At 34.4% G+C, this 18,758-nt stretch overlaps 1 pseudogene; it reads right to left on the bottom strand.

The window, feature by feature from the left end:
- The window catches only part of LOC142634919 (high affinity nitrate transporter 2.5-like), a 32,086-nt pseudogene extending 19,499 nt beyond the window's left edge, over positions 1–12,587 (bottom strand).
- Between the last annotated feature and the right edge of the window lie 6,171 nt (positions 12,588–18,758).

Raw genomic sequence — 18,758 nt, 5'->3', positions numbered from 1 at the left:
TTTTTTTTAAATGATATAAACAAATCATATACATTTTAAAAAATATATAAATAACCTTCTAATATGCAATTTCCATTGAACATGATCTATGTTCTTGGCAAAGAATGCGACATAAGCTACATACACATGTAGACATAAACACACATACCTATTTACAATGTTATGTAATTAGGACACATCAAAAAAACTCAATATGTTAGGTTATAATGATAAAGAGCCATTGCTTTCATGTAACAAAGATAAAGGATGCTTAACATATCTTGCATGGAGTTTCTCAAATTATAGTTTTTTTAATGCTTATGTTGGGATTGTTTTATATAATAATTCGACTGAAAAAAATTTATATAATTATCATGCAACATGCATCCATATTAAAGAAAAAATTAAAAGTCTCCATGGTTTCGATCCAATATTGATCAATTTGTTTAGGAAGTTATTGAATACAAAGCATGATTTGATAAACTTTTCCTGTCGTGAACTGAGCTTCTTAGATTGATTTTTTTAAGTTGGATTTTGTTGAATATAAGTGCACAACATCTCATTAGAATCTACAACAATTGAGTTCTTGAGGAGATTTTCTTACCATTGGTCCGTATTTTATATAATTGTAATTATCTAATCAAAATTAGTGTTAAAATTTGATGTCAAAATTTCTGGACTATTTACAGTTTTATCTTAGCTTCAATTGATCAATGTCTTTGGATGAAGGAGTATTAAGATCCACGAAGTGCAAATGACAACAACCATGTTTCTCTATCAAACTGCTTCCAAGGATATTCTCACCATTTCTTTTAGCTAGGATTTTTTTATGAATGACATTCTTCCTGACGGGTATAGAGTGAAGAAAGGGGATGGGCTATACTACATGGCTTATGCCATGAGTAGGATGCCTTATATTTGGGGAGAAGATGCAAAGGAATTTTGTCCCAAAAGATGGCTAAAGAATGGAATCTTTCAATTTGAATCGCCATTCAAATTTGTAGCATTTCACGTTTGTATTATTATTTAGTTGAGTAAAGAAGTAGACCTATTCCATGATTCAGATCTAATGAATTATTTTACAGTTTTACCTTATGTAAATATTTCAATTTTCTACATTGATGCATCAACTTCTTTATAATAGCTTTTGTAAATATCTTCACATGTATTTTGTAAGTAGTTTAATAATTACAATTTCATTATGCATTTTCAATATATGTAAATTTATAAGATTTTCAAAGGATCTATTTTTTCCACCCCTAAAGGTTAATACTAAATTATAGCATCATCTTCCAATCAATAAAACATTGATTACTACATAAACAAAATTGCCAAAACCATATGATAATTACGGAATTTTAGCCTCTAAGCATGTGCATGCGCAAAGGCTCTTTTATTTTTTTTGGGAAAAATTTAATAATTTGCATCCATAAATTAATATATTTTCCAATCACAAAAAAAAAAAAAAAAAAAAAAAAAAAAAAAAAAAAACTTAGGGGTGTGATGAGTGTTAAGCGTTTGTAGGTGAAATAATTTTTTCATTACACTCCTAGGCTTTTTTGTAATTGGAATATATATTAATCTCAAATTATAATAGATGCAAATTATTAACTTTTTCTCAAAAAAAATAAAAGAGCCTCGCACGTGCTCAGAGGCTAGTTATTTTTTAAACGTTAACCCATCTTGATTTTTTTTTTTTTTTTTTGAAATCCATCTTCTTTTTTTGATAAAAATTTGAAACCCATCTTGATCATTGATACTATGTTTTCAATTTAGTTTTCTTATTATTGTAAATTAAGACCAAAGTAGTATTTCCTAAATTATAATCATTAAAATGATTGTGCATGACTGCTAATTTATTTGGTAGGTTGTTATTGGGTGTTACACATAGGCAAAAAAGTAAATTTAAGTTGTGGATTCAAATTAGAGTCAATAATAACTTACCATTTATAATTTGTTGTAAAAGTGTTGTACACCTAACACTTCTCATTTAAAAATAAAGGGCAAATTGCAACTTACTTACTTGTGGTTTAGCCAAAATTTAAGTTGCCTACATATGATTTGAAATTTGACACTTTACCAACTTGAGGTTAGCTTAGTTAGATTTCCTTAACCCACCTTTGTTAAAAACATGGCTAAATATATAATTTTGCTCCACTTTTTTGTCTCTTTCCTCCAAAAACACAAAAAACATATAAATACAAGATCAAATAAGACCAAAAATAATCTAACGGAACACTTGCATCATGAGATTTCAAACCACAGATAGGCAACTTAAATTTCAGTTGGATTTCCTTAACCCACCTTTGTTAAAAACATGGCTAAATATAGAATTTTGCTCCACTTTTATGTCTCTTTCCTCCAAAAACACAAAAATATAAAAATACAAGATCAAAAATAATCCAACAGAACACTTGGATCATAAGATTTCAAACCACAGGTAGGCAACTCAAATTTCGGTCAAACTTCAAGTAGGTAAAGTGTCAAATTTTAAATCACAGATAGGCAACTTAAATTTCAGTAAAATCATAAGTGAGAAAGTTGTAATTTTCCCAAAAATAAATAAATCCATAAAAAATGATTAATAAATAAAGATCTCATCCCTTACACGCATTGTTTAATACCCCACAAAGGGCAATTCTACGGTACTCCCCAAAAAAAGGGGAGGTACGGTACCCACTAATAAGCAACCTACCATACCAAATTTTCAAAATATCACATTTGATGGTTTCATTCTCACATTGTGCAATTTCAACATTACATGTGACTATTCTTTTGTCACATTTGGCGGTTCCTTTATTTTTTCTCACATTTGACGGTTCCATCGTCACATTTTGCAGTTCCAACATCACATTTAACAATTCTTTTGTCACATTTGGTGCTTCCTTTATTTTTTCTCACATTTGATGATTCCATCCTCACATTATGCAGTTCCAACATCACATTTGATAGTTCTTTTGTCACATTTGATGGTTCCCTTTTTTTTTTCTCACATTTGATGGTTTCATCCTCACATTGTGCAGTACTAACATGACATGTGATTGTTCTTTTTTCACATTTGGTGGTTCCTTTATTTTTTTTATTACATTTGATTGTTCTATCCTCATATTATGCTGTTCCAACATTATATTTGACAATATTTTTGACACATTTGGTGGTTCCTTTTTTTTCTCACGTTTGACGATCATCCTCACATTGTTCAGTTCTAACATCACATTTGACAGTTCTTTTGTCACATTTGGTGGTTCCTTATTTTTTTCCTCACATTTGATGGTTTCATTCTTACATTATGCAATACAAACATCACATGTGATTGTACTTTTGTCACACTTGGTGTTTTTTTTTCTCACCTTTGATGATTCCATCCTCACATCATGCAGTTCTAACGTCACATGTGACTGTTCTTTGGTCACATTTGGTGGTTCCTTTATTTTTCTCGCATTTGATAGTTTCATCCTAACACTGTGCAATTTCAACATCACATGTGACTATTCTTTTGTCACATTTGGTGGTTCCCTTATTTTTTTTCTCACATTTGATTATTCCATTGTCATATTTGGCAGTACTAACATAACATTTGACAGTACTTTTGTCACATTTGATAGTTCCCTTTTATGTCTCACATTTGACAATTTCATCCTCACACTATGCAGTACCAACATCATATGTCACTGTTTTTTTGTCACATTTAGCGGTTCCTTTATTTTTTCTCACATTTGATTATTCCATTGTTACATTTGGTAGTACCAACATAACATTTTATAGTACTTCTATTACATTTGGTGGTTCATTTTTTTTCATATTTGACAGTTTCATCTCACATGATGCAATACCAACATGACATGTGATTGTATTCTTGTCACATTCGGTGGTTTCTTTATTTTTATTTTCTTATAGTTGATGGTTACATCCTCACATTGTGCAGTTCCAACATCATGTGACTGTTCTTTTGTCATATTTGGTGGTTCATTTATTTTTTTCTCGCATTTGATGGTTCCATCCTTACATTGTGTAGTTCCAACATTACATATAACTGTTCTTTTGTCATATTTGGTGGTTCCCTTTTTTTTTCACATTTGATAAGGCAAAAATATATTGACCCCTTGCAAATTAATTAATTAATTTCAATTACATGCAATAGCGTGGTAGCACAAACAAATCACCAATTATACTAAATGCAGCGAAAAATAAATTTGACACGGGTGATTTATTTATGAATGGGGAAAACCACAAAGGAAAAAACTCCATCGGATGATTTTAAGGTCATCACTCCCAAGAATCCACTATTATCAATCACAAGTAGTTACAAGTATAAGGAATCTTACCAAACCCTTTAGCCTATCCCGAAATACCAACCTACAATTGAACACTTACCCCAATACCAAATTGAGCTTGTATTGTAACAGTAATCTTTCCATTTAATGCATGAATCCAGTATGTGACTAACCAATGATGTACGGATCCCAGTACGTGACTAACTCCTTTGCACGAATCCCAGTACGTAACTAACTCCACAACAACCCTTTGATTGATGTAGTTGATTTATAACAATTTCGTATAGAAACACCAATAAGATCTTCAATGATGGTGTGAGAGACTTTGCTTGGCTATAGAACCTAATGGCATACAAAAAACGCAGCAAGAACTTTTTCTTCTATAGGAGGCGGCTAAGGTTTCAAAAAGAAAACCTTATGAAGCTCTCTAAGGTTAGGTTTTTTTCTCCACCTCCTTATTTAAATAGAAGCTCAATGGGCTCTCCTATTCCAAATAGGTATACATAAACCTTGGGCTTTCCTAGTCCAATAAGAATTATAAAAACCCATAAACAAATAGCATTTTATAATAAAAACATTGCTGGCTATAGTCTGAATCTCTTAAGCTCAATAGATCAAGACATGTGTCGAGCTTTAATGAATCTCGACAGATCGAGCTTCTGTTGAAGAGGTATCGAGACCCGTAGATTGCACATTTCTTAAGCAGTTCTTGAGTAATCTTCATGTCTTCAATGTAACCACTTGTAATGATCATCTTGAATCTACTTATATTTACCGAAATACAAGTAAAATGCGTTTTGTCAAAAGATATGTCAATTACATAAAAATATGTCCCTTACAACATTTGATAGTTTCATCCTCACATTGTGCAGTACCAACATAACATGTGATTGTACTCTTGTCACATTCGGTAGTTCTTTTATTTTTTCTCATATTTGATGGTTTCATTGTCACATTAGGTAGTACCAACATCATATTTGACTGTACTTCTTGTCACATCCAGTGATACCTTATTTTTTTCTCACATTTGACAGTTTCATTATCACATTGGGTAGTACCAACATCACTTCTTATCATGTCCTATCATTTCCTCTAATTTCCCTTTTAATTTTTAAAATAACATATAAGTGGACACCCTACAACTTATTTAAACCAAAGAATGTGAAACAATAATTTACAATGACAATGATTTTTAGCCCTAATTGATTAAAAAGGCATGAAAACACTCACATATTGTAAAGTCAATATGTTTGCAATTTGGTGTTTTAGTCTATATATCACAATAACATGACATCTTAATCTCGTTATATTGAGAAAGAATGGCATCATCTTTCTCACAAAATGTGAACTATTTAATGTCTTTCTCACAATATAAAAACTCAATATTAAGAACTTTATCATTACGAGATTCGCACTTTGTGAGAAATGATGCAATCGTTGGATACTTTGTATTATTACGAGGTTTGTACGTACTTTGTGAGAGATGATGCAATTATTGGATACATAAGATGGCAGCACACTCTTGCAAAGTACCTCCACATTTCAACCCATTTACTCGCAATTTAGACTTTAACCTTTCCATGCCAAGAACCTATCATTTTAATAGTAGAAAAAAAGAAAACATTAGACTGATGTTGTAGAATCAGTGCCCCACTGACTATAATCTGGGATTAGGATAAGCAATGATAGTGACATTACTGGTAATAAAATTGACACATGACCAAATCTCACCATGTTCATTTGGTATTTTACTGCCTATATTCTTCCCATGTTGCTCTCAGATGGTGCCAATGGTGTTAAAATTAGTGCCCTTAAATCCTATTATATGATGCTATGTATAACTTAATTTTATGATTAATAAAGTTGTTTTATTATTATCTAAAATAATGGTAACATGAATATTTGGACATTATCATATAGTCCATGACATAGTATGTAATTTACTTACAGAAGATATAGATCACAAGTTCTTTATAAACTCAGAATTATAGTTTGTAGTCGGTGATGAAATTGGGCATTTCATCTGCAAAGACTATAGCATATCAACTAAAATGATTTGTCTTGATCATGGAAATGGAGACTTCTAGTTAATATGTTTTAAGAGTTAAGACATATTGAACTGGATCGCTGTGAGATTTATTATTCTCCTAACAACTGTTAAATGAATAATAAATCTCACGACTTCTATTTATATGAACTCTTAATCTTGAGAGAATAATGGGCATAATTATGAAGTGTAGGTTGCTTTGATATATCAGTAGTGAGATTTAAAGTAACAATCAAAACCTCAATATGTTGGGCAGTTACACTTAGTGTTGATGGAACATATATTCTCAAAATAGAATTCATAATCTCTTAACGGAGATATAAAATATTCATTTGAGATAAGTTTAATAAGTTTGGTTATTCAGAGCGTTAGGCCTAACCACTTTAGTAAGGTTAAAGTATATATTTATGAAATTGAATTTCATAAATATATGATGAATAACATAAAGGATTAAACCGGGTATTCAAGGATTAAGATGTAGTAATCTTCAAAGTGACAGTGTATATTCATGACTTTGTATTACTACAAATATTTTATGAAAGGGTTGCATGTACAATAAAGTTTTTGGATATAATTTATTAATAAGGCCTAGAGTGCAATTATATTTATATAGTGGTATTAAATATAATTAATAGTAACTTTGGACTTGTCAAGAGTTGACAGAAAAGCCCAAGACCCATTGGAGTTAGTGTCTTATTTGTTTCCTTTTGGTCCCACTCCAAGCCACATACTAGAGCCCAATTGGAATGGCCCAAAAAACCAACTTAATTAGATAATCAGTTAGATACAAAGGGAAAAACATACAGAATTTCATAAGTTTTTTAACAATGAATGAAATGGTGTGTATATGAGTGTAAGTCATTCTCTTATTCTCCCTTGGAAACTGATTGAAAGACCACACTTCTTGGGCGGAAAGTGGAATTGGAGTAAAGATTAAAAGTGTTCCCAAGTACTTCTAATATTTTGTTTTGAATTTCACCGCACCAAGGTACGCTATCTTGTTCTTGAATTCTAAAATTTACATAGTATATTTTATCAATTACGAATGAAGTAGATCCATTAATTTTCCACTGCGTATGTTTTGTATGCGATACAAACATGTATTTATCCAACAATTGGTATCAGAGCAGTCGTCAATTTCAAATTTGTATAACATGTTTTGTGAGTTTTGGAATCAAAGATAGTAATTTCATAATGTTAGAAGATTATGCAATCAATTTTTTGCATGGTTATTAAAATTATTGTTTGATGAAAATTGATATTGATGTTATGATGTAATTTAAGTTTGATGTTAAGTATGTTAAATTGAACTTTAAGGCTAAAGCATTAATGGAATTCAGTTTTGATATCAAAATTTGTCTATTATGTTCATATGATGGTTGTTTGCTTATAAAAAACCATTAAAAACTGCTATAGAAAAATTCTAGAAAATTCGAGTTTCACAAGTTTCATTCGATCGAAAATTTCTTTTGATCAATCGAATGAAACAGTAACCATTCTGTTTGATTCTATTGATTTTCGATTGCTAGTCGATTGATCGAATGTTCTTTTTCAATCGATTTTTCTATTGATCGAGTAGCGATCGAGTACTAATTGAACCAGGCAAATTGTTAAGTACAAATTTTTAATTTTTTCGACCGATCGAGGGATACATTCGGTCGATCGAAAGTTGTGAATTTTGAATTTTTCTAAGTGTTTTCACACTTTTTAAAATGCAAGGCTGTGTGTAATGAGATAACACATGATTTCTAATTTAAAAACCTTTCTTTTAAAACATCTAGTGGGAGAGAGATTCAAGGGTTGACTCTCACAGCGTCCATTGTCGGTTTATAGTAGTATGATTAACCACCTCGCCTTGGCGTATATGTCTTGCTCCCTTCGGAGGGTGTTTAATTCATGGTACTACAGATTAAACTTCTTAATGATGAATGATATGTGTTTTTTCATTAAGAACGACCACACCACCATGGAGTTACTTAATGACTTACATAGATTTCAAGCAATGGTGTACACTAGACTAAGTTTAATGTTAACCTTCCTATGGAGCTATTTCATTGTTACTTAGAGGTCAAAGGAAATGTGGCATATTATTAGTGTTTGATAATAGTTATCATGATGAAATTAATAATGAGAATAGTTCTCAATCAGTCATAGTGTTTATAATTTACTTGCTACCAAGTAATTTTAAACATGGGATTGGGTTGTCGTTGCATATTTTATATTATGGTTTTATTAAAGTTCCATACTATATTTTTATATGTTAAATTGATAATGTCCGGTTTACTTATTATATTCATGTCTGTTATTTTTAGATTTAAATCATGACATCTTTTAGCCCACTTGTTGCTATTCTTAATCAAAACAAACTGACTGAACCCAACTTTGTGGACTGGAAAAGAAATTTGGATATTGTGCGAACTGCTGATGAGCACAAGTATGTGCTTAGTCAACCTTGTCCTAACTTTCCATCATTAGATGCTCCTCTTAAGGAAAAATAGTAATATGATCGTTGGTAAAAATCTAATGAGATGGTCAAGTGCTATATCCTAGCATCTATATCAAATGTTCTATAACATCAAATGCAAGATGTAGAACTAGTTTTGGACATAATGCAAAGTCTGAAGGAGATGTTTGGTGAGCAAGATCATTTTGCAAGGCAAGAAACTGTGAGACAAATTTATAATACCAAAATGTCTGAAGATACTTCAGTGAGGGAGCATTATTTATGGATGATCTCTAATCTGAATACACTGGAAGTTTTAGATGCCGATATTGATGGAGAATCCCAAGTGGATATGATACTCCAGTCACTACCAAAATTATTCAAGGAATTCAGACTTAATTATAATATGAACAAAAAGATTTATTCATTTTCTGAATTAATGAATGAGTTGGTAGTGGTGGAAGGCATTCTTTGTACATCTAGTGTTGATGTCAGTATGGCTAAAGCTTCTACTTCTCAACCTAAGTCGAAAGGCAAGAGTAAGAAGAAGAAGAAGAACAAGAAGAAGGACTTCACCAAGCAAAATGGTAAATAAATTGTCTTAAGAGTTGCTAACAAGGGAAAGAAAAAGGAGTACACAAAAGGAACGTGTTTCCATTGTGGCGAGAAAGGTCATTGGAAACAAAATTGTCCAATATTCAGAGTTGCCAAAAATAAGGATATGAAAAGTTCATTCCTTCTTGAAATACGTTTAGTACAAAATCTCACGGATTCTTAGTGTGTGAATTCAGGTTGCACTAATCATATTTGTAATTCTTTGCAGGGGTTCCAGGAGACCAGAAAGTTAAATGAGGGAGAACTGTTTCTTACTTTGGCTGATAGGAGCAGAATTGTAGTTGTATCTGTTGGAGTGTTTAATTCATGCTTTGATTCTAGAGTTATAATATTGGAAGACTGTTTGTATGTACCTAATATTTGTAGGAATTCAATTTGCAACTTATTTAGGTAAACATGGATATTGTGTTTATGCTGTAATAAAAAAGGATAAAGTGTTTATTTGTTCTGGCAATATTGTGGATAATCTTTATATTTTAACTCCTGATAAACATGAATTATACAATTCTAAATTTGATAATAAGTCTCATGTAAAATCATTAAAGAGAAAGTTTCTTTCTACTAATGACGCATATCTTTGTCACTTACATTTGAGTCATATTAATCCAAACAAAATTCAAAGACTGATAAAAAATAGACTCTTAGAGCCATTAGAACTTGATGGACTTTTAGTTTGTGAATCTTGTTTGGAGGTTAAAATGACCAAAAGACATTTTAATGCAAAAGGTAAAAGAGCCCAAGAGTTGCTTGAATTAGTTCATACGGATGTATGTAGTCCTATGTCAACCCAAGAAAAAGGAGGTTATGAGTACTTTATCACTTTTACGGATGATTACTCAAGATATGGTTATGTATACCTAATGTAACGAAAGTCCGAAACTTTTGAAAAATTCAAAGAGTTTAGAGCTGAAGTTGAGAATCAATTAGGTAAACACATAAAGGCTATTCGATTTGATCAAGGTGGTGAATACCTTCTTGGAGATTTCAAGGATTACTTAACTTAAAATAGGATTGTATCGCAATTGACTGCACCTGGAACTCCCCAACAAAATAGTGTAGCAGAAAGAAGGAATATGACTCTTTTAGAAATGGTTAGGTCCATGATGAGTTACTCAATTTTACCAATTTCTTTTTGGGGGTATGCCTTAAATACAGCAATACATCTTCTAAATTTAGTTCCATCAAAATTTGTTCCCAAAACACCCATGGAATTATGGAGTGGACGTAAGCCTACTATGAGATACCTCCACATTTGTGGTTGTCCGGCACATGTGCTAAAAGGGGAGACTGATAAATTGGAACCAAAATCAGAATTATGCTTGCTTGTAGGTTATCCAAAAGAAACTAGGGGTTATTTATTCTATAGTCGCAATGATAACAAAGTTTTTGTTAGTAAAAATGCTAAATTTTTGAAAAATGACTATATGAATAATTTTACTCCTAGAAGTAGAGTTGTTTTGGATGAAATGAATGAACATGTAATTAAAAAACCAATGGATAACACTAGGAATGATGTGGTTGTAGTGGGAGATGACTAGTACACAAGAGCCTCGTTGTAGTGGGAGAATTGTTCGGGCACCTATAAGATTTATAGGTTTGGGAGAAACTTTTGAAGCTATCCTAGAAGAGGCTGAATCGGATCCCTACACTTATGAAGAGGCAATGAATGATATAGATGCACATCATTGGGTCAATGCTATGAAATCTGAATTGGATTCTATGTATTCCAATCAAGTATGGAATCTTGTAAAGGCACCTAATGCATTAAACATGTTAGTTGCAAATGGGTTTACAAGAGGAAGAGAGGGATAGATGGAAAGGTTGAAACCTTTAAAGCAAGACTAGTGGCAAAATGGTACACACAAAAAGAAGGTATCGATTATGATGTGTTAGGACATATGTGGTTCACTTGATAAGAACATATGTCATTCTTTTATGTAATTGGCTAATCCTTTGACAAAATGCACTTTACTTTGAATTGGGTAAATCTAGGATGTTTTTGATACTTCAAGAAACTAGTTTTCAAGATCAAGTGTTAAAGCCATGCAAGTCTGCCCAAGAAACAAGCTGAGAAGTGCTCTTCATTAAAGCTTGACAACTGGCTCGACAGCTGCATCTATCTAGTTTTTAGAAGCTGTTCTAGCCCGTGGCTTGACAGCTGCTCGACAGCACCTCGACACCTCTAGCTGTCAAGATTTAAGAAAAATAGTTTTTCAGTACTATTTTGACTTTAATCCGTGGACATGTCTTTAGGCCTTCTTTTCTCATAACCCTAGACATATAAAATGATTATTTTAAGGGTCATCAAAATAAGCACAAGTTGCACAAGCATTGAGCAAAGTCTGTTCAAGCAATTTGTGACCGGAGACAAAGTTTGCCCTAGTTCATCTCTTTGTGAAGAAGTTGCTGTGTCTTTGTACCATAAGGTTTTGTAATCAAGCATCTTCTTGTTCTTCATTGTGAGGATGAACTGAAGAACTACGCAATCAATGTCTTCCTCAAGTTCGTGATTGAAGTTGCGTACTAGGTTCCGCACAATTGGTTAGTCACGTAATAGGAGCCATGCATTGAAAATGAGAGATTGTCACTATAAAACAAGTCCAATTGGGTATTGGGGTAAGGGTTCAACTGTAGGTTGGTATAAGGTACTGAGATTCCTTTACTTGTTACCGCTTGTTGTGATCATAGTGGATTCTCGGGAGTGGTGACCTTAAAATCACCCGGTAGGGTTTTTGCCTAGGAGCTTTTCCCCATTCGTAAACAAATCATTGTGTCAAATTTATTTTTCCGCTGCACTTTAGTTTATTGGTGATTTGTTTGTGCTACCACGCATATGCATGTTAAATTGGTTAATTAATTAAACTTGGCTAATTAATTAATTAATCCATTACAATGGGTTAATAGGTTTTTGGCCTATCAAGTGGTATCAGAGCAGGCACACTCTGATTAGGGTTTAATCCTTGTGTGTGATCCACTGACCCCTGTTGTCATGGATTGAGGACAATCTCTTATTATCCCTCCTTTTTTTGCAGTCTCTAGATGAGAAGGTGTGGCAAGCTGTAAAGATTTGCTAGACCAAGCCAAAGGAAGCGCCGGCCGATTGGGATGAGGCAAAGATCAAGGAGGCAAACTTCAACAATAGGGCATTAAATGCTTTGTTCAGTGCAGTCAGAAATGAGGAATTCCAGAAAATATCCTCCATTGAAATTGCAAAGGAAGCATAGACCATTCTCTAAACAACCTATGAGGGAACAAAGGATGTCAAAGACTCAAAGCTTCAGAGGCGCACTATAAACTTCGAAGAGATAAAAATGGAGGAGGATGAGTTATTTGATGAGTTCTATGTAAAACTCAAAGACATAGTGAACTCTGCCTTCAATCTTGAAGAAACTATCCCAGAACCCAAGATTGTGAGAAAAGTGCTCAGATCTTTGCCCGAAAGATTCCATGCAAAGATCACTGCGATTGAGGAATCAAAGGATATTGACAAAATTCCTTTGACATAGCTGGTTGGAAATCTATAGACCAATGAGTTGGGTTTGTCTAGAATCGGAAAGACGATCAAGAGCAAGAATATGACACTGAAGGCCAAGAGCAGTGAGATGGAAGAGTCTTCAGACGATGAAGATTCTAAGATGGAGTCCTACATCACCAGGCAATTCAAGAAGTTCATGAAGAATGCCAATGGAAAAGGCTTCAACAAGGACCGTAGGCAATCAAGTTCTTCTTAGTTCAAGGGTCAAGACAAAGGGAAGAAGGATGCGAGGGATGGCCGTCATAACACTGTTCCTACAGGACCTAAGTGCTTTGGGTGTCAAGGCTTCGGACACATGAAATAGGAATGCCCAACGTATCTCAAAACAATTGGGAAAAACAAGACATTTGCTGTTACGCTAAGCAACACCAAGCCTGAAGATGATTCCGACAATGAGGATGACGGAATCTTGAATGCCTTCACTACCACAGTTAATCCTACTGAAGGGATTGTTGAAGATGTGGATGAAGAAAAGGAATTGGTGGAAGCCAAGTTTGAGAAGATGGATGATCAAGATGACATTCACACAGCCTATGCAAAATTATATAAGATCTCAAAAAAGTATGAGAAACTGTATAGGTTGACCACCAAAAAGCTTAGTGATGTGGAGCTTGAACGTGAAGAGCTTTCCACAAAGTTTGATGAAGCAAATCAAACTATTGGAGCACTGAGGTTCGAAAATAACTTCTTGGCTAAGAAGACTAAGAATCTTGAGGCAGAACTATTCTAAGTCAGAGCTTAGTTGGAAAGGACTTCAAGTGCTAGGCTCGATGAGATGCTCGATTTTCAAAAATATGCTTCAGATCGAACAGGTTTAGGGTATGATTTCTCTTTCTCTAATATTGCTTCTGCTAATACTACTGTTTTTGTTCCCCCTAGCAATAATGTTGAAGTTAAGAACACTAATGTTAAAACTGAATTAGCTAGTGAGAACATAAACAAGGGTAAATCTATCTTAAGAGCATCGCCTAAGCAAGATAAGAAGGAAGTTAAAAACCCTAGGGCTAAGAAGGCTATCTCTCAAAGGCCTAAACAAAAGAAGCAGCATCTTTGTCATTACTATGGAGCAACTGGTCATACTAGACCAAATTGCTATAAGTGGTTAGCCACTCAAAATAGCAACAACATGTTGGCGTCGAGAAACCAGAATCAGTTTTCGTCCTCATTTGCTCCTTTTGGAGATCTTCTTAAAGCCCTTATGTTCCTTTCGAACTTGAACGGTATAAATTCTTCCCCTTCATCGACGGTTCAAGGGTTCGCAAAGAAGAAAGGTTCTTCAAAGGTGTGGAAGGAAAAGGGTTCCAAGTGATCTAATCACTTTTTCTCTCTATTCATTTTTTTTTCTTTGTTTTTGCATTACTTGTGTGTTTTGCTTTAATGTTTTGAGTCAGTCTAGTTTTATGCATTGCTTTGTTTTGTCTTGCATGTTTTTGGTTATTAATTTTTCAATTTTAGTTATTTTGTTTTAATTCAAAAAAAATTGAAAAATACAAAAATAGTGTGTGTTTATGTACATCGGTTCTTGTGAACCTTAAAATGGCCATTGAAACAAAGTTCTCTAAACTTTGTATCTCTTGTAACTTAGATGAGCATTTTATACACAAACTAAGCAAGTGAGCTTTGTGGCTCTTTGTTTGTGATGAGTAAGATTAAGTAATTTCTTGTACTTAACACTCGTATCACTTTTTTTTATGGGAAAAACTAGAAAATCCTAAGAGAAAGGCATAAATAACCATCTCACCACTGTTACTCGCCAGTCATGATATGACATCTGTATGCTTCGGCATAGCAAAAGTACAATGTCAAAAGCTTAAAATAATTGGGTATTTCTTTTTTCTCCTTTGTATACCCATGCATGGTTTGCTTAATAATAAAAAATATGTAAAAAAATAAAAGCAAAAAGAACAAAATGCTTTAAATATGATTGCAAGCGTGTTTTCTAGGAGATATAGGAATTATATGATGTACTTCGAAGGTGATAGTCCCCATCAAACAGTTATGATTGTGTGTGAGTTAAAGTGATTTTCTCATATCTCAAATTGTCATAACATCGAGACACTTAAGTAATCTTGCAATGATTGTCACACACAACACGCAACATTCTTTGTTACTCTTGATACATGTGCAGGTACAATGTGATTTGGCCATCATGAGATTAACATGTGTTGATGTATGCTCATTAATCTGTCTTAACTTGTTTTTGAAATATAAAATTTGTTAGACTTGTTTAGTGTGTGTGTGTGTGTGTGTGTGTGTGTGTGTGTGTGTGTGTGTGTGTTTGGAGCTAAATGCTTAACTCTTTGTTGATTGAGAGATGTTTTGAGAGGTTAAAATGTTGGTTGGATCATTGGTTGTGTTGCATATTTGATTGCATTCATATCTTTTTTTTTTTCTCCTCTTTGAAAAAATGTTTTTAAGCCATCTCGATACCTTCTCGACACCTCTCGATACCTGGCTTATCTATCGAGGTCTTCAGTTGCATCTTATTGCAATCTCGACACCTCTCGATAGCTGGTGGATTGATCGAAAAACTTCCTGGCCTCTCAATAGCTTCTTGATAGCCTCTGGATCAATCGAGAAACCTTCTAACCTCTCGACAACTTATCAACACCTTGTGGATTGATCGAGGTTCTTTTTTGTGTCTTTCTTCTATTCCTCGACACCTCCCCGATAGCTGCATCTGTCAACGTCTTTTCCTCGACACCTATCTCAACACTTCTATCTGTCGAGATTTACTGAGGTACTATAAATAGGTTCTGTGCGATCTGGACTTCATTTCTCTCGATCTCTCTCTCGATAGCTTCACTTTCTCTCACTCATACACTTTCCTCAAGGTTTCTTCAAACTTTTTCAAGATTTTCTTCTCTTGGTAAGCCTCTTATCTTTCATTCTATGTGCATTTCATGTTTCGAAACCTAGGATTTTGAGTTTTGAAAATTTTTGGGGTTTTTCAAAAGTGTTGAGTTTTTGTGAAAAATTGGGATGGGTTTTTGCCTAAATGAGTTTCAAATCTCATGCATTACATCTCATAAGCATAATAATTGTATTATCATGCATTTAGATGTGTGCGATTTGATCGTGTGCTAGTAGGATTGGATTGGGCGGAGCCCATGATGTCTTTTTAACGGCATGTCATATGTTCATGCATTTTTCATGCATACGTTCTTTCCTTTTAATATACTTGTTCTATTTGAACTATGTTGGAACTTTTTTGTGTGTTTCCTTTCCCCCCCTCTCTCTCTCTAGTTTACGTTAGTGTGTCAATGGCACCAAAACGTAAGTCTGCTCTTGTCTAGAACCCTCTGTGTTCTAGGGCTTCTTCATCTTCTGATCCTACTCCCTCCTCTGTCAGGTTCCGTGATGAGAAAGCCCAAAAGGACTTCTTGAAAAACTTCTCTAAACGAGGTGTTCATTCGGAATGCCAAGTTGTTTTGTCGGATTTTGTCGACACTGACCTTCCCAATGTCATTCACAGACAGGAATGGGAGTCATTGTGTGACGTTCCGATCACATGTCCTTTTGTGCTAATCTAGGAGTTCTACTCCAACATGCATGGAACTGATACTTCAGTACCTCTCTTTCATACTCGCGTTCGAGGTACGTGCATTGTAGTCACACCAAAGTTGGTATCCGATGTACTTCATGTTCCAAGGGTTGTGCATCCTGACTACCCTGGTTGTGAGCGTCTATGGACTGTGTCCAAAGACGAGATGATCTCTGCTTTTTGTGAGCACCCAACTGATTGGGGTGAGCATCAATTTACATTATGTCGACCTTTTGCTAAAGGTCCTCGTTTCTTGAACATAGTTATGACTTTTGTGTTGTATCCTCTCTCTCACCACAACTCCATTACAAAGTCTTGTTCTTGTTTTTGTTGTCTCTTCTTGAGGATCTTTCCATAGCCTTTTCTTCACATTTTATCATTCTATCATAGATGTGTATAGGGATACGGCTACCCATGATAAGCTCATCTTTCCTTCTGCTATCACTCGGATCTTACGCCACTTCTCTGTTCCTTTTCCTTCATTCGACCACCTCTCTTTCATGTGTGCCATTGACTATGCTACCATTAAATGGAGCGAGGCGTAATTTCATGCGAGGTGGTCCGGTTCAGCAGCTCCTCCCATTCCTTTAACTCCTTCTACCTCCGCTCCCTCTTCTTTAGCGGGAGGTGTGACTTTGGATGCGATCATGGCGCAGCTTCAACGCATGGATGCTCGTCTTAATACACTTTCTACGAAGTTGTATCAAGTGAACACTCGTGTTGGCCACATTGCTAGACGGCAAGCTCGCCTTGGTGGTTTTGTGGAGTCTCCCTTTCCTCCTCCCGAGGCACCCGAGACACCTGATGATGGTTCCGGCGATGATGATGAGGATGGAGATGCTAGCTCTTCCTGTTCTAACGAGATATCTACTTGACGCTTTTACCCTTTGTCACTCGTGACAAAAAGGGGGAGTAGTTTTGATATGAGAGTAGTTTGTCTTAGGGGGAGAATTAGGATATTTTTGTTAGGGGGAGAGTTTGTTTTTGAGGGATGTAGTAAGGATTACATGTATCTTTTCTTTTCTTTCTTGTTAGAGATACATTGTTCTTGTACATAGGTCTTGTGACCATTTTTTACATACATGATGTTTATCAAGTGATATATTTATATATGTTGATGTATGTATTTTTCACCTACCTCTACATGTGTTGTTTCTTTTCTTTCTTTATACACATGTTTCTTTTTTTTGCAATCTATCATTTCTGCTTCACACAAAGATGCCTTGATATGTTTTGTTTAAAGTGTTTTAGAAATACAAGTTGTCAAAGTCTTTCTTGCCATGAACTCTCTTCTTGCAAAGTTTTTCAAGAGTTTATGTTAGGACAAATTTTATTGTATATCAACAAGTGAGTATGAGTTGAGTATTTTATGACTTCTCTCATATATTGTTTTTTTTTTGTGGTTTTGTCACGGATTGTCAAAGAGGGAGATTATTAGGATATATGTGGTTCACTTGATAAGAACATATGTCATTCTTTTATGTAATTGGCTAATCCTTTGACAAAACACACTTTACTTGTAATTGGGTAAATCTAGGATGTTTTTGATACTTCAAGAAGCCAAGTGTTAAAGTCATACAAGTCTGTCCAAGAAACAACCTGAGAAGTGCTCTTCATTAAAGCTCGACAGCTGCATCTATCGAGCTTTTAGTAGCTGTTCTAGCCTGTGGCTCAACAGCTGCTCGACAACACCTCGACACCTCTAGTTGTCAAGATTTAAGAAAAATAGTTTTTCAGTACTGTTTTGACTCGAATCCGTGGACATGTCTTTGGTCCTTCTTTTCTCATAACCCTAGACATATAAAAGAATTATTTTAAGGGCCGTCAAAGTAAGCACAAGTTGCACAAGCATTGAACAAAGTATGCTCAAGCAATTTGTGACCGGAGACAAAGTTTGCCCTAATTCATCTCTTTGTGAAGAAGTTGTTGTGTCTTTGCACCATAGGGTTTTGTAACCAAGCATCTTCTTACTCTTCATTGTGAGGATGAACTGAATAATTTTGTAGCCAATGTCTTTCTCAAGTTGGTGATTGAAGTCGCGTACTGGGATCTGCGCAATTGATTAGTCATGTACTGGGAGCCGTGCATTGAAAAGGAGAGATTGTCACTACAGAACAATTCCAATTGGGTATTGGGGTAGGGGTTCAACTGTAGGTTGGTATAAGGTACTAAGATTCCTTTACTTGTAACCGCTTGTTATGATAATAGTGGATTCTCGGGAGTGGTGACCTTAAAATCACCTGGTGGGGTTTTTGCCTAGGAGGTTTTCCTCATTCGTAAATAAATCACCATATCAAATTTATTTTTTCGATGCACTTTAG

This window comes from Castanea sativa, chromosome 5 (assembly GCF_040712315.1).
Source record: "Castanea sativa cultivar Marrone di Chiusa Pesio chromosome 5, ASM4071231v1".
NCBI lineage: Eukaryota > Viridiplantae > Streptophyta > Magnoliopsida > Fagales > Fagaceae > Castanea > Castanea sativa.
This window is presented reverse-complemented; position numbering and strand designations above follow the sequence as displayed.